The sequence below is a fragment of the Felis catus genome, chromosome C1 (genome assembly GCF_018350175.1).
Source record: "Felis catus isolate Fca126 chromosome C1, F.catus_Fca126_mat1.0, whole genome shotgun sequence".
NCBI lineage: Eukaryota > Metazoa > Chordata > Mammalia > Carnivora > Felidae > Felis > Felis catus.
In genome coordinates, this window is record NC_058375.1 from 104,488,579 (window position 1) to 104,501,448 (window position 12,870).

The following is a 12,870-nucleotide window of genomic DNA, read 5'->3' on the forward strand; positions in this document are numbered from 1 at the left end:
GAAATTATCCTTCAAACCTGTCAAGTGCTGAGTGAAAATGACTCTTTTGGAAATCTCTACAACGCAGTTTGCCCCTGGTTGCAAGGGCTGTTTACTGGATCTAGTGAAAGTCTGCATAGATAACCTGCACAGGTATTTTCTGAATTACAGTCTTCCCAAGGCTATCTCCAGTGAGTGATTCTCCCATAATATTTGGCTTCCTTTAGATGGCATTCTATTCTATTTTTTTATTAAATAATTTTTTTTTTTTTTTGAGAGAGAGACAGGGTGCCAGCAGGGGAGAGGCAGAGAGAGTGGGAATTCCAAGCAGGTTCCAGGCTCTGAGCTGTCAGCGCAGAGCCCTACCCTGGGTTCGAACTCCGGAACTGTGAGATCATTACCTGAGCAGAAGTCAGACGCCCAACCGATTGAGCCACCCAAGCACCCTGATTTTATATTTTTTAGATGGCATTTAAAAAGCCCTGAGAGCCTATCATGCGCGCGCACGCACGCACACACACACACACTTACACTTGTCATATTTGAACAACCTCCTTCACACATTCCCCTTCCTCACTCCTCCTGGACAGGGACCTGACGCACAATCTATCCAGCATCAATTCCAGAAGGTCCCGGGGTGGATCCAACATCCCCCAGGATTGACAACTCTACCAATTCCGTATCTCTCCTACTCCAGACCTTAACGACAAGCATTTGCAGCTACCGCACGCCCACGTCATAAGGTGCCTTTGCGCGCCAGGTTCACGGCTCTAAGCCCCAGGAGCCCAAGGCCTCTTTGATGCTGGTGTCTGTGCGGGAACACCGAGGCTGGGTGGGTCAGGCGCGATTCTCCCTCCTGGCGTCGCTTTCAGCCCTGCTTGGGAAATCGGGTCTGCACCTTCGTCTTCCTGGATCTCCTCTTTCGCGACGGAAGTGCATGCTTGTAACTGCTTCTTGCACCACACCCCCGGTCTGTCCAAAAGGTGCCAGAGCTACACCTGCTCTTTCCCTGCAGCCCGCCCTGTCTGCGGGAGCTCCGGCGCCAGGATCTGGCCCAGCGAGCTCAGCACCAGGCTGGGAGCTCCTCGCAGGCCAGCAGGACAAAGGCCACACGGCGTCCGCTGGTGGGAAAGCACGCGGGGCGTCACCGGAGGGCCTCCGCTCCAGCACCACATTCCCTTTGGAACCAAGTCGGAAGGAGGCACCCCTTCCAGGAGCAAGGAGGCCAGAAACCTGTCTTCGCACGGAGGCTCCCGGGGCCAGCGCGCCCTTTGTCTTCCTGCCCCGGCTGGCCATGGTTCCTCGTCTCTCACCCGGCTTCTCCTTCCCGCTGCTTCTCTCCCACTCCCGCTGTGTCCTTGGGGACAGGAAGCCGCCCTCTCCGTCCTCCCCGTCCTCTCCCCGCCGTCTCCCGCCGCCCCCCATCCCCACCCCTACCCGCACCCCCCGCGGAAAGGACCCGTCGCCTCTCCCATGCTTGCGGAGCAACCTTTTGTAACAACGGGAGGAGAGAGGAACTGCGGTCGGAGGCAACCGGTTCCCGCGCTGGTTCTCACGGCCCAGCCCGTCGAGGGGCCCGGCTCGAGCCCGGAATCCTTGCTTCTCCTTGAGCTGCCAGAGCCTGCGGCGCCCGGAGCTGGCCAAGTCAGCGTCTCTCCCACCGCACCCCAGGGAAGAGCTGGAATATCCTGTGGGGGTCGCACTTACCCAGAAGAGACACCTGGCAAGCGGTCCAACCGAAGCCCGGACTCTGCGCCCCGGGCCACTTCTCGGCGTCGCTTCCGTCGGCGCGTGCAGCCCTCGCGGGGCCTTGGAGAGCGGAGGAATGATGGAGAAGGACGCACTCTCCAGTGGCAATAAAAAATCCCACTTTCCCCCAACTTGCCTCACCGTCCTCCCCACTCCTCCATTCTAACACCTCCAGGAAAGAAGAATGGTGGTCTTGCTTTTCTTGCAGATTTGTTTTTGTCCATGACTCCCTTTCCTTTAACGGACACGTATTCACATATCCACAAATTACTAGTAGAATGACATTTTTACCAGCCTTTCCCCAAGTACAGTATATTGAAATTACTTAAGTATCTGTCATTGGTCTTTAGTTTTACGCTGGTATACTTATCATTACACCATTATCATTAACACCAGAATGAAAGTGTGACAAATGCAATAACACATATAAAAAACATGATGTTGCTTGATAATGGTTAGTTAGAAAAAGTGTATATTCATTCATGTGAATTTGAAGAAAGGACAAGCCTAATCTGTGGGGGTAGACATCCCTAAAATAGCAAGGATGGATAGGCATTACCTGGAAAGTGTATCAAAGGGCCATGCTTGGATGAGAGAAAATTTGTCTCGATCCTGGTGTGATTAAACATTTCAATATTTAAATAGCTGTCCATTAATGATTTGGACATTTTGTTCCGTGAATACACATTACTAATTTCCTTTTTAGGATAAAATTGACTATCCAACGTTGGAGACTACAACGTAGACCACGACCAGTTTGGAGTGTATTGCAAACTCTTTAAAATCTGTTCTTTTTGTGTACAGCAGTCTCGCTAATGTTTGAAATAGTTCCACCAAAAAACAAAACAAACCAAAAAAAGAAAAAGAAAAGAAAAAACAACTAAAACAACTCTCCATAAGACTAGACCATTTCCTTAGTGGAAGCTACATACAGGGATCATTGAGAGCTTTCACTTCATCTTTAGATATTTTCTGTTAAATTGGGAGATGTGGAGCGCGTCCAGAGTTTCTCTGGGACAGCGCTGCATAGAGCTTAGTGCACTATTGTTTGTTTTTTCCTTCCTCCTGACCGTATTGCACTTGGTGGTGGCCTGCGAAAAGTGTGGCTCTTTGCGTGCAGGTAAGGAGAGCGGCCCGTGTGGTTTCAAACACAAAGTAAAATGGAAAACCTTGCCGTGACTCGGATTCGAACCGAGGTTGCTGCGGCCACAACGCAGAGTACTAACCACTATACGATCACGGCGCGCCACTCTGCCGGCGGTGAACTCAGTTCTTGCTCTGACAAATGGGATGAAATTCATTCCAGTTACTGTGCTGCTTTGTTGTTGGATAACTGCAGGTACTCGTGCTGTTCCCTCGTGTCTTGCCTTCGTTTTCCCCCTCCCCATTCGAATTCATTTATCATCTCCCCTGCATCCAGCCCAGCCTGTGCGTGTGCACAGGCCTCTGTGGGGTATCTTTGCGGTGTCCATGCCTCCCCCGTTTCTTTCCCTCCTCCATACGTTTCTCCTTTTGATGCCCCCACCTCTCACTCCGGCTCCCACGCCACCGACCGCGGCTGAGCCGAGCATCATCAGCACAGATGGGCGGGTGAAGACGGCACAACCCGAGGAGCCATCACGAGAACCCACCAGGCGTTCAGCTTCTCTTGGGCACCTCTTGCATCAGGCTCGGGGAGTCGCAGCCCTGGGCGTCTCTGGGGGGCTCTGGTATCTGACGCGAGCGTGGAACAAGGTGTGGGGGAGGCTGTTCAGCTGGCTGCCTTCTGCCGTTGGAATCGCCCAACGCACGGGTTTCAAACGGGACGAACACTGCATCGCATCGCAACTCTTCTCTGATTTTCCGAGGCTTTGGAGCCTGCAGTGCTGTCCGGAAAAGGCGGTTGGCTCCCCCTAGCGTTGCGTGAGTGCTTGCTCTCTGTTCTATGAAAACGTGTGCTTCCACGGGTCTCTGTGGCGCAATCGGTTAGCGCGTTCGGCTGTTAACCGAAAGGTTGGTGGTTCGAGCCCACCCAGGGACGCACCCGTCGTTGTTTTTTTTTTTTTTTTTTTTAGATCGTGAAAGTCGTTTCTTTCTATCTTGTCCATCCCCTCCCCTAAAGGCAGAGAAACTCCTCTGCAGAGAAACTCCTCTATTGCCCTCCTGTCCATACTCGTCTTGTGCACAACAGAAGGACCTAAGTCAAGATCATCACGGATCCTCAAAGACCTCGGGAGGAAAAGAGGTCACCAGGAATCCTCAAGAGTAAACATCGTTACCCTGAGTTCGTTTCAACAACGAGGCTTCTTTGCTTGTACTAGTATTTATTTAAGCCTTTCCATATAGTTACCAAATTTTAATTTCCATATAGTTACCAAAATTAATTTGGTTTTATGCTTTTACTATTATAAATAATACTGCTGTCATATCCAGTCAATACTTGTATACACATCTACATGGTAGAATGCAATTGTTCTATCATAGTCTTTAGTCTTTACATGGTTTTTATAGGATTCCACTTTTTCTCCTTTGATGGTTTATTAGCTATAACTCTCTCTTTTGTTATTTCAGCTACTGCTTTGGGCTTCATAGCATATACATCTGTAACTTACCACAGTTGCCTTTAAGTGATCTCATATCTCTTCACATTTCTCCTCTGCCAGCCTTTATGCTAGTTTTGTCATGCATTTTACTTTGTGTATGTTATAAACCTCACAATCTATTGTCATTACCTTTGTTTAATCTGTCTCTTGGTATTAGGGATTTAAGTAATAAGAAAAAAATCCTATATTTTCCCATGGAAATATCCTTTCTGTTGTTCTTTATCTCCTTGGGTACATACAGATTCCCATCTAGTATCAGTGTCCTTCCCAGAGGACTTTTTAAACATTTCTTGCAATGTGAATCTGTTGGTGATGAAGTCTTTCAGCATTTGTATGTCTGTAAATGTCATTAGTCACTTTCATTTTTGAAAGACTTTGGGGGGGGGGAGGCGAAGAATTCCACCGTTGAATTCCTCCCCCATCCTTTAAAGATGTTGCTCAACTCTTTTTTTTTTTTTTTCTAAAGGGACATTTATTCCTTTTCCAAATGTTACAGTAAAACCAGGTGGAAGAGAATGTTTTTAACAGTTAGAAAAAAAAAAGTACAAATCTAGGGTTTGGCCATTAAAAGTTATTTACAACAATGGGAGGGGGAAAAAAGACAACAAGAAGTTGTTTTACATTATAGACCTCCCCCTCCCCCCAAAGCCTAATACTTGCTTACCAAGTCAAAAAAGAGACACAGTCGATTCACAAGCTGGAGGTTTGAATTTGAGTAAGACATTTATAAAAACCTAGACAGGGGCAGTGTCCTCCCCAGCCCAGGTGCCACTAGGCACAGAACAAGAGGCTAAAAACTCAACAGGGGTGGGGTGGGGGAGGGGGAGGCTGGACACTCAGGGTTTGAGGGTGTAGGCACCCCACATCTGGCTCAGGGATTTGGGAAATAGGGAAAATGTCTTTTCTACTTGGAAAAGAATTGGGGAAGAAAACCAGCAATTGCCTTCTGCAGGGGTGGGGACAGGACAGGTAAGGCCAGGAGCAGGAGCATTTCACATCACTAACCTAACTTGGGAAACTGCAAGGGACCACCTTCAACTGGCCTTAAGAGGAAGGCCAAATGGATGATGGGAGAATCCACAGGAGGGAAAAGGAGAGGGAATGTGGCTGGGAGGGAGCAACAGCCCCTTCCTTTCTGGACACAGGAAGGCAGTCAGGGGACCTGGTCCAGGCAGTGACCTTACAAGGACAGCACAGTTTTTGCAGCTTAGAGATCACCCACCTGCCCCCACCCAGCTACTCATTCTGCTGGCTGGAGGGTGTAGGGCCACTCTCCCGCCCAGAGGGAGTGGATGGCCCTGCAGCCTGGGCCCCTGCCTCTTCTTTGGTGTCTCCTCTCTTGGAGGCAGCACTAGCCTCTGCCCCCTTGGCCTGGGGCTCCTGGCCCTCCGGGGCAGCAACAGCCTTCCCTTCCTGGGCTGTGCCTTCCTCGCCGCAGGCACCGATCTCCCCCTGCTCCTGCTCTTCCTCTGTGGGTGAGGAGGCAGAAGAATCACCCCTACCCTCCTTCCGATTTCTCTTGAAGGACAGACCACTCAATTTGAAAGCCTTCTTGAAAGAAAATTTCTTCTTCTTCTCGGGGGTCTCCTTGGCGGGGACATCCGCCTTGACCTCACCGCCCTGGCTAGGGGATGCTGGCTCGATGGCATCGCCAGTGGCCCCGGCTGCTTCCTCTGTTCCGTTCATGGGGGGCAATTCCCCTTCACCCTTGGGGAGAAGTCTCCATTGCTTTTCACGTGGTCATTCTCCATCTGTTGGCCTTAGCAGGGGAAGCGCCTGCTGCCTCCTAGGCGGTCACGTCGCCCCCGGGGAGCCTTGGAGCTCTGGCTGCCCATGGTGGGGGGAGGTCTGCTGGGGGGCGCCCGGAGCCGCCCCGGGCTCGCGCTGCAGGGGATAGTTCAGCCAGGTCGGCCTGGCGGGCGGAGGGGTGGGGCTCGCGCCTGAGGGGGAGGGGTGGGGGTGGGGAACCGAGCTGCACCCCCTCTCCGCGCCCGACCCGCTAGCTGTGCCCAATGCCGCCCAACTCCGCGCCAGAATGCCCTCAACTGTCTTATCATTTGTGCTGGTTCTGATGAGAAGTCTGACATCATCTTTATTTTTTTCTGTATGTACCTTAACCTTAAAACAAAATTGCCAGTTGTTTTACCAGCAAAAGATCAGTTTGTTCAGGAATAGCAGAGAATTACAATCCCAGACAAGCAAGCTAAAGCAAACCCATAGACAAGTGCACAGAACAAAAGAGAGGTATGCTCTTTTATACAGGAAAGTGGGAAGTTGGGAAGACTATTATAAATAACTACTTTGGCTCAAACTAGGAGTTTTAAGTATAGGGGCTTCCCATTGGCTGAGTTGTGACTGTTTCATTGGCTGGGCTGTTGCCAATGAATGAGAAAATGAGAAGAGATGAGAAAAGCCTCTCATCTTTCTGCAGGGTAGCAAAAGTAGTGTCTTCCTACAAGGTCCACCTTTTACAGTTGGATTTGGAACTGAGAACAAATGGTAAGGCATGAGAGCCCCCCCCCCCCCTTGAACCTCCCCACTACATTTCAGTAAGGTTTCCCTTAACGAATTTTCATAGTACCATGTCTTTTTTCCTCTGGCTGCTTTAAAGGTACCCACCCCCCCCCCCCATGGATTTGAGCAATTTAGTTTTGATGTAACTTGGTGTGAGTTTTTAAATAGTCCTTGTGTTCTTTCATTGTATCCATTTGGCTCCTTGGGTGGGTGAGCTTATAATTTTCATTATGACTGAGGGGCGCCTACATGGCTCAGTTAAGCCTCTGACTTGGGCTCCGGTCATAATCTTGCCCTCCGTGGGTTCCAGCCCCTCATCAGGCTCTGTGCTGACAGCTCAGAGCCTGGAGCCTGCTTCGGATTCTGTGTCTCCCTCTCTCTCTGCCGCTCCCCCACTCACACTCTTTCTCTCTCTCTCTCAAAAAGAAATAAAACATAAAGAATATTAAATTAAATTTTTCATTATGATTGGAAATTTTTCTCATTGCTTCTTCAAACATTTTTACTTCAAAAAATTTTCTCCTGCAGTCTTTTCAGGGATTCCAATCACTCATATATTAGGCCTTTTAAAGTTGCCCTACTATTCACTGATGCTATGTTAAGTTAAAAGCTTTCTGGGAGCGCCTGGGTGGCTCAGTCGGTTGAGCGTCGGACTTGGGCTCTAAGTCATGATCTCGCGGTTTGTGAGGTCCAGCCCCGCGTCTGGCTCTGTGCTGACAGCTGAGCCTGGAGCCTGCTTCGGATCCTGTGTCTCCTCCTCTCTCTGCCCCTCCCATGCTCCTGCTGTGTCTCTCTCAATAATAAACAAACGTTAAGGAAAAAAAAAAAAACCTTTAAAAAAAAAGTTTTTTTTTTTCTTTTCGTTTCACTTTGGATATTTCCATTGTTCATGGCTTTATGTTCCCTAATATTTTTTTACACAATGTCTAATATGCTCTTAATTCCATCTGGTGAATTTATTAACTCAGATGTTATAGTTTCCTCCTTTAACTTTGATCCTGGTCATTTGTGTATGTTCCACATTTCCAACTTAACTCTTTGGGCATATGTAACACATAGTATCTATTTTAAAGTCTTCTCTGCTAGTTTTAACATCTTGTCAGCTCTCGTTCAGTTTCAATTGCTTATTCGCCTTTGGGTTTTGTTTTTCTGCCTCTTGCATGCCTGGCAGACATTGTCACAGTGTACCTTCTTGGATACTGGCTACTTTGGTATTCCTATAAATTTTTCTGAGTTTTGTCCTGGGGCACAGTCAAGGGTGTGGCCTGCTCTCCAAGGTGACTGGGAGCAGACACACAGCGACCAGGCCTGGTAGTCGAGTGCTGAGAAAGCTTTCAGGTGGCGGTGGGACTCCGGCCTTGCTTGTGTTGTTTTTTTTGTGTGTTAGTTTTCTAAATGGAAACGCAACAGCGCCCGCCGAGGCCGCCTTGGCTCAAGCCATCGTTCTTTCTGCGTTTTAAAGGACAATAGATATACGTGGGGGGGGGGGGGGGGGGGAGTGTGGAGGAGGGGGTCGTAAAAGGAAGTTGTTTCCGCCCGGTTTCGAACCGGGGACCTTTCGCGTGTGAGGCGAACGTGATAACCACTACACTACGGAAACGAGGCAGGCGGCTGGGTCTCCCGCTCTAACCCCCAAAAGCGGCATTTGAGCCACACCCGTTGGGCCCGCCGACTTCGCTTGAACTGCCCAAGGCCCTGAAAGCAGCCGCGCCCCTGCGGGCGAGGAGCCCGCGCCCCCGGAGCGGTCCCGGCAAAGGACCCCGCGCCTCCCCTGGGGACGGGACCCTGGCGCCCTCAGCAGCCTGGCCTCGGGAACCGCACCGAACGCAGGGTGTCCGCCTCCAGGACGAGGGGCCCCAGGGCAGACGTCGGGTGCACGCTCTTCCTCCGCCAGCCCTTTGGCTCTGCGCCGCACCGCGGCCCTCCTGGCAGAGGGGTCCTTCCGATTCCTGCCGCCATCGCTTATTCTACTCGGCTCCTTTAGTCCAATATTTTAATCATGCCTGTGTGTTTTAGTCAGTACCGTAGCAAAGGCCACATCTTAGGACATTTGGCTGTTTTAAAATATCGAACACGAATACAGGCCAATCCACGATTCCCGGCCTGGAATGAATTCGTTCGAAGACCACATAGAGTAAGTATAAATCTTTTCAGGAGCCAGGGACAGTGCACGCAGATTTCATGATTATTCGATTTCCTCCTCATCCCTCTTGAGATTCGTTTTGAAGAACAGTTTTGTTTTACCTTTCACAATACCTGACACTTCTTTTATTTGCCTTTTATAATTTTCCCGTTCAACAGGTCAAGGAATGTGATTTTTAACCTAGGACAGGTCAAGAGGTAAAGGTGGTTTTCACAGAAAGCATGTGCCTGGAGGGGTTTTCAAGCTCACCTCACAGCAAAATGCTAGCCGACCAATGCTGGGAAAGACTAATGTTCTTTCTTTCTTTGCTTTTCTTTCTTGTCCCTCTCCCCTTTTCTCTTTTTCCTTTAGAAGTACAGCTTAAGAAGTTTGGCGAAGAATATGCCATTTTCTCCAGCGGTTGATCTTAGTGCAATGGTTACTGCGTGGCCTTCTCGCTCAAAGTTCAAGTGCTCCAACCCGAAGGAAGTGCGGGCAGCATACTCACTGGACACCAGCCCACAGTGCTCTGCTTTGTTCTGCTTTGGCTCAAAATGCAGTTAGGGATGCACCATCGTCACCAGCAACCGGAGGACCTGCTTCCAAAAGATGTGGCCTTCAAAGTAGCTTTCCATCATTGAATTTCTTTAGGTCACCCTCCCCCCTTTCCTTCCCTCCAAATTCTATTTTTCTCCTACCACCCCCAGCCAGGGGAGAGGATTCACTGTCTTTCTGTCGTGTCCGGACCCTCTGTGGTTGTACGTGGACAGGAGGAAGGAGTATTTGAACCTTCCCCTCCAGGAGCAAGACGTGCAGTCGGGGCTGGAGAACCACAAACTAATACACTTGGATCAGCTGGGTTCCCGTAAACCCAGTCGAGCGGTCCTTGGAGCCTCTCTGTTGGCTGAAACGGAAGGCACGTGGGATTCCACACCCCGCAAGAGGAACTACGCTGAGGGGCCCCGGCCCTAACCCCTTGCCCTCGAGGACAGGCCTGGAAGAGGGACAGAGCCGCCCCCTCACTCCCCCCCGCAACACCACTCCCCCCGAAAAAGAACAACGGCGGCTCAAACCCACGATCCCTAGACTTAGGGATGAGGGAGCCAAGGTGCCAGCGTTAAACTGATCTCCCGCCTGTGTCGGGAGAGTCGTTTGCCCGAATCAGCAAGCCGGTTGTGTGGCTCCGAGACGGCAATTAACAAAAGCAGCAGCAGGATTTTCGGACAAAGCGGGCGTGCGGCGTGTGGCTGGGGGGCCGGGGTCGGTGGGGGGGGGGGGGGGGGGCGGGACCCGAGTCCAGTCCAGGGCTGCGGAGCCTGCCTCGAAAGCCGTCTCGGTCCGCGCCGCCTCTGTCGCTGCGTCCCAAACTTTGGGGGGATGTTGGGGACTGCGGGGTCTCACTCCGGGCGCCTCCCCTCCCCGCCTCTTCGCGGCGACCTTGTGTCCACACGCAGCCACGGGTGCGGCCTGGACGGGGCGACTTGTGGACCTGGCGGGGCCCCGGGGCGCAACCGCTGTCTTTGTTGTGGGGCATTTTTTATAGAGGGAACGGCCTTAGGGGACAATTACTGAGAGGGGTGCGCGTCACCCAGAGCAAACAGACGGGAAGTAGCCACCGCTTAACGCGGAGAGTACTCATGCTTCTTAAAAAGAAGCGGCTGGCAGCTCCCTGGTGGTCTAGTGGCTAGGATTCGGCGCTTTCACCGCCGCGGCCCGGGTTCGATTCCCGGTCAGGGAAGACCATTTTTTAATGGTTCTACATGCACGAATCTGGATCTTCATCCCCACGTGGGGGGCGGGCAGGGGCAGGCCTCCGGGTCCAGGCTGTCTCCAGGCTCTGCTGGCAGTTCAGAGCCTGGAGCCTGCTTCGGATTCTGTGTTTCCCTCTCTCTGCTCCTCCCCCGCTTGCACACTGCCTCGCTCTCTCCATCTCTCTCAAAAATAAATAAACATTGAAAGATTTGGTCAAATAGAATTTTAAAAAATGACAGAAAGCAAAGGGCCCTCTATTTCTGAAAGAAAGGCAAGAGAGGAGCCTTGCAGCTTGAGAGGAATGAAAGGGAAAGACAAGGGGGAGGTGGGGAGTCCCACTGCTCTTGGCTTGCAAGGAGCTCTCTCATGCCTCACAGCTGTGCAAGTCCCCCAGTTTCTGCAGCTTCCAGAAGCTCCAAGGTCCAAGGGATAAAAACTTTCAATTTGTGCTTTGATCAAAATCAGGAGTCCCGCCTGAGATGTGGGATTCTGAATCCAGGATGTGAAAATCCTGGGCCCTTACTTCCAGGGGAGAGGCAATAAAGCCCCAAAGCAGGGGCCTCTGGAGAGCTGAGCTCTCATTTGTCTGAAGCTGTCTCAGTTCTTTCTGAAGACTTTGCTCCTGGTATATTATGCATATGAATTTTGCGTATCACATGCCCTAAATTTGACACAGCAGAAAGCTCTGTATTCAGGAAGGGGTGAGGAGCCACTACAGTGGAGAAGTTGCCTTACATGTGAAAAATGAAACTAATAATAACACTGTTAGTTATATTTGAATGGAAAAAAAAATCCTTTCAGAAACTGAGTAAAAATTATTTTCTTTGAAAAACTTTATTCTTTTCTGAAGGACCTTGCTTGAAAATGCAAGAAATATAAGAGACCTCATTTGCATCCTTGGACTCCAAAGAACCCTGGAAATAGATTCAAGCTGGCTGAAGGGGGCAAGAAGAGTTGAAAACCGGGTTTGAGCATACCAAGCCTGCCTTCTAAGAAAGCATACACAGTTACAAAGAGCCAAATTCTGGCAATCCAAGAAAACAACTTTGCAGACAAATTCTATCTTTATTTCTAGAGCTCCACATGAAAATATTTCAGTTAAGTCCACCAATACTCCACTCATTAGAGTTTTTTGTTATCTGATTTAAATGATAAAAGCAACGAGAATGAGATCACTGATCAAATGATAGCAAAACCCAACAGTGTAAGGAATCTACCTGAAAAAACTCAAAAGGAAGCCTTTGATGCTAAGTGGGTTTATGCCACCAAGCACTGAGTTTATAGTCCAAGGGACAGGTGACCCTGAAGTCTTTGTGCCATACTCTGGAACATAGAACTAGCTATGGTTGGTGTTTCTTGCTACAACTAGCTGTTGGTGTTTCATCCTATGCCCGTCCAGGGTCCTCTAACTCTGTAAGTCTGGGGAGGCTTTGGACCTTGGAGACGTGACTAGGGAAGTCATATCATGGAACACATTTGGGGGCCTGTGAGAATCCCTGTTAGTTAAGTGATTTCAGGGCTAGCCTGGCAGGCCAACTGTCCTCCCCTAACTTGTTCCTTACCTCCCTCAGAATGAAAGATTCTGCAAATCCCATCTGCAAACTGAGAAGACACCAGAACCCAGTTAAATTTTACTTCCCCTTGCTTGAAGTGAGGTGTCTTGTGGACGCAGAAGCTTTCTTCCAACCAATTTTTACTGCTGTTTCTCCTTAGCCCCATGGTGAATGCAAGAGCTTCAGTTTTTAGCATGCTTCCCACAGCTAACTTCACAGCTAACTTCACAGACATCAGCAGTGTCACTTCAGGTTTTTTCTTTGGAGGAAAAGCAAATATTCAAGCATTACTTTTCTAAGCATTTTTTTTCTACAAGAAAGCCCTGGGATTGACAATGAATGCTATCCTTTGAGTTGATTTCTAGCCAGGGAATAAATGTAAACAATATCCCACAAGCTTAAGGGCCACAAGCTTGAAGGACATACTCCAGGGGCAGGAATAACTGAGAATCTGATGAGAGGAAAGTAGAAGGATGGTGAAGCAAGTAAGACAGGACACTGAGGCCTACCAGGTGGTTCAAATCTTGTCTTATTTTGTTGAATAACTTATCAGTGTATATGCCTGATCCAACAAATGGTCAGGAGGGAGTAAGTTGTGTGTGTGTATGTGCATGTGTGT

At 49.8% G+C, this 12,870-nt stretch overlaps 4 non-coding genes and 1 pseudogene across 4 annotated transcripts; 2 read left to right on the top strand and 3 right to left on the bottom strand.

Annotated features, from left to right (window-relative positions):
• Positions 1–2,899: 2,899 nt before the first annotated feature.
• On the bottom strand, positions 2,900–2,971 carry TRNAH-GUG. The gene has a single exon. It is a non-coding gene; the product is annotated as a tRNA-His (tRNA).
• Positions 2,972–3,674: 703 nt separating this feature from the next.
• Positions 3,675–3,748, top strand: TRNAN-GUU. The gene has a single exon. It is a non-coding gene; the product is annotated as a tRNA-Asn (tRNA).
• A 1,408-nt stretch (positions 3,749–5,156) lies between these two features.
• Positions 5,157–6,145, bottom strand: LOC101100238 (annotated as a pseudogene).
• A 2,206-nt stretch (positions 6,146–8,351) lies between these two features.
• TRNAV-CAC lies at positions 8,352–8,424 on the bottom strand. Its single transcript has one exon. It is a non-coding gene; the product is annotated as a tRNA-Val (tRNA).
• Positions 8,425–10,612: 2,188 nt separating this feature from the next.
• On the top strand, positions 10,613–10,684 carry TRNAE-UUC. The gene has a single exon. It is a non-coding gene; the product is annotated as a tRNA-Glu (tRNA).
• Positions 10,685–12,870: the final 2,186 nt, after the last annotated feature.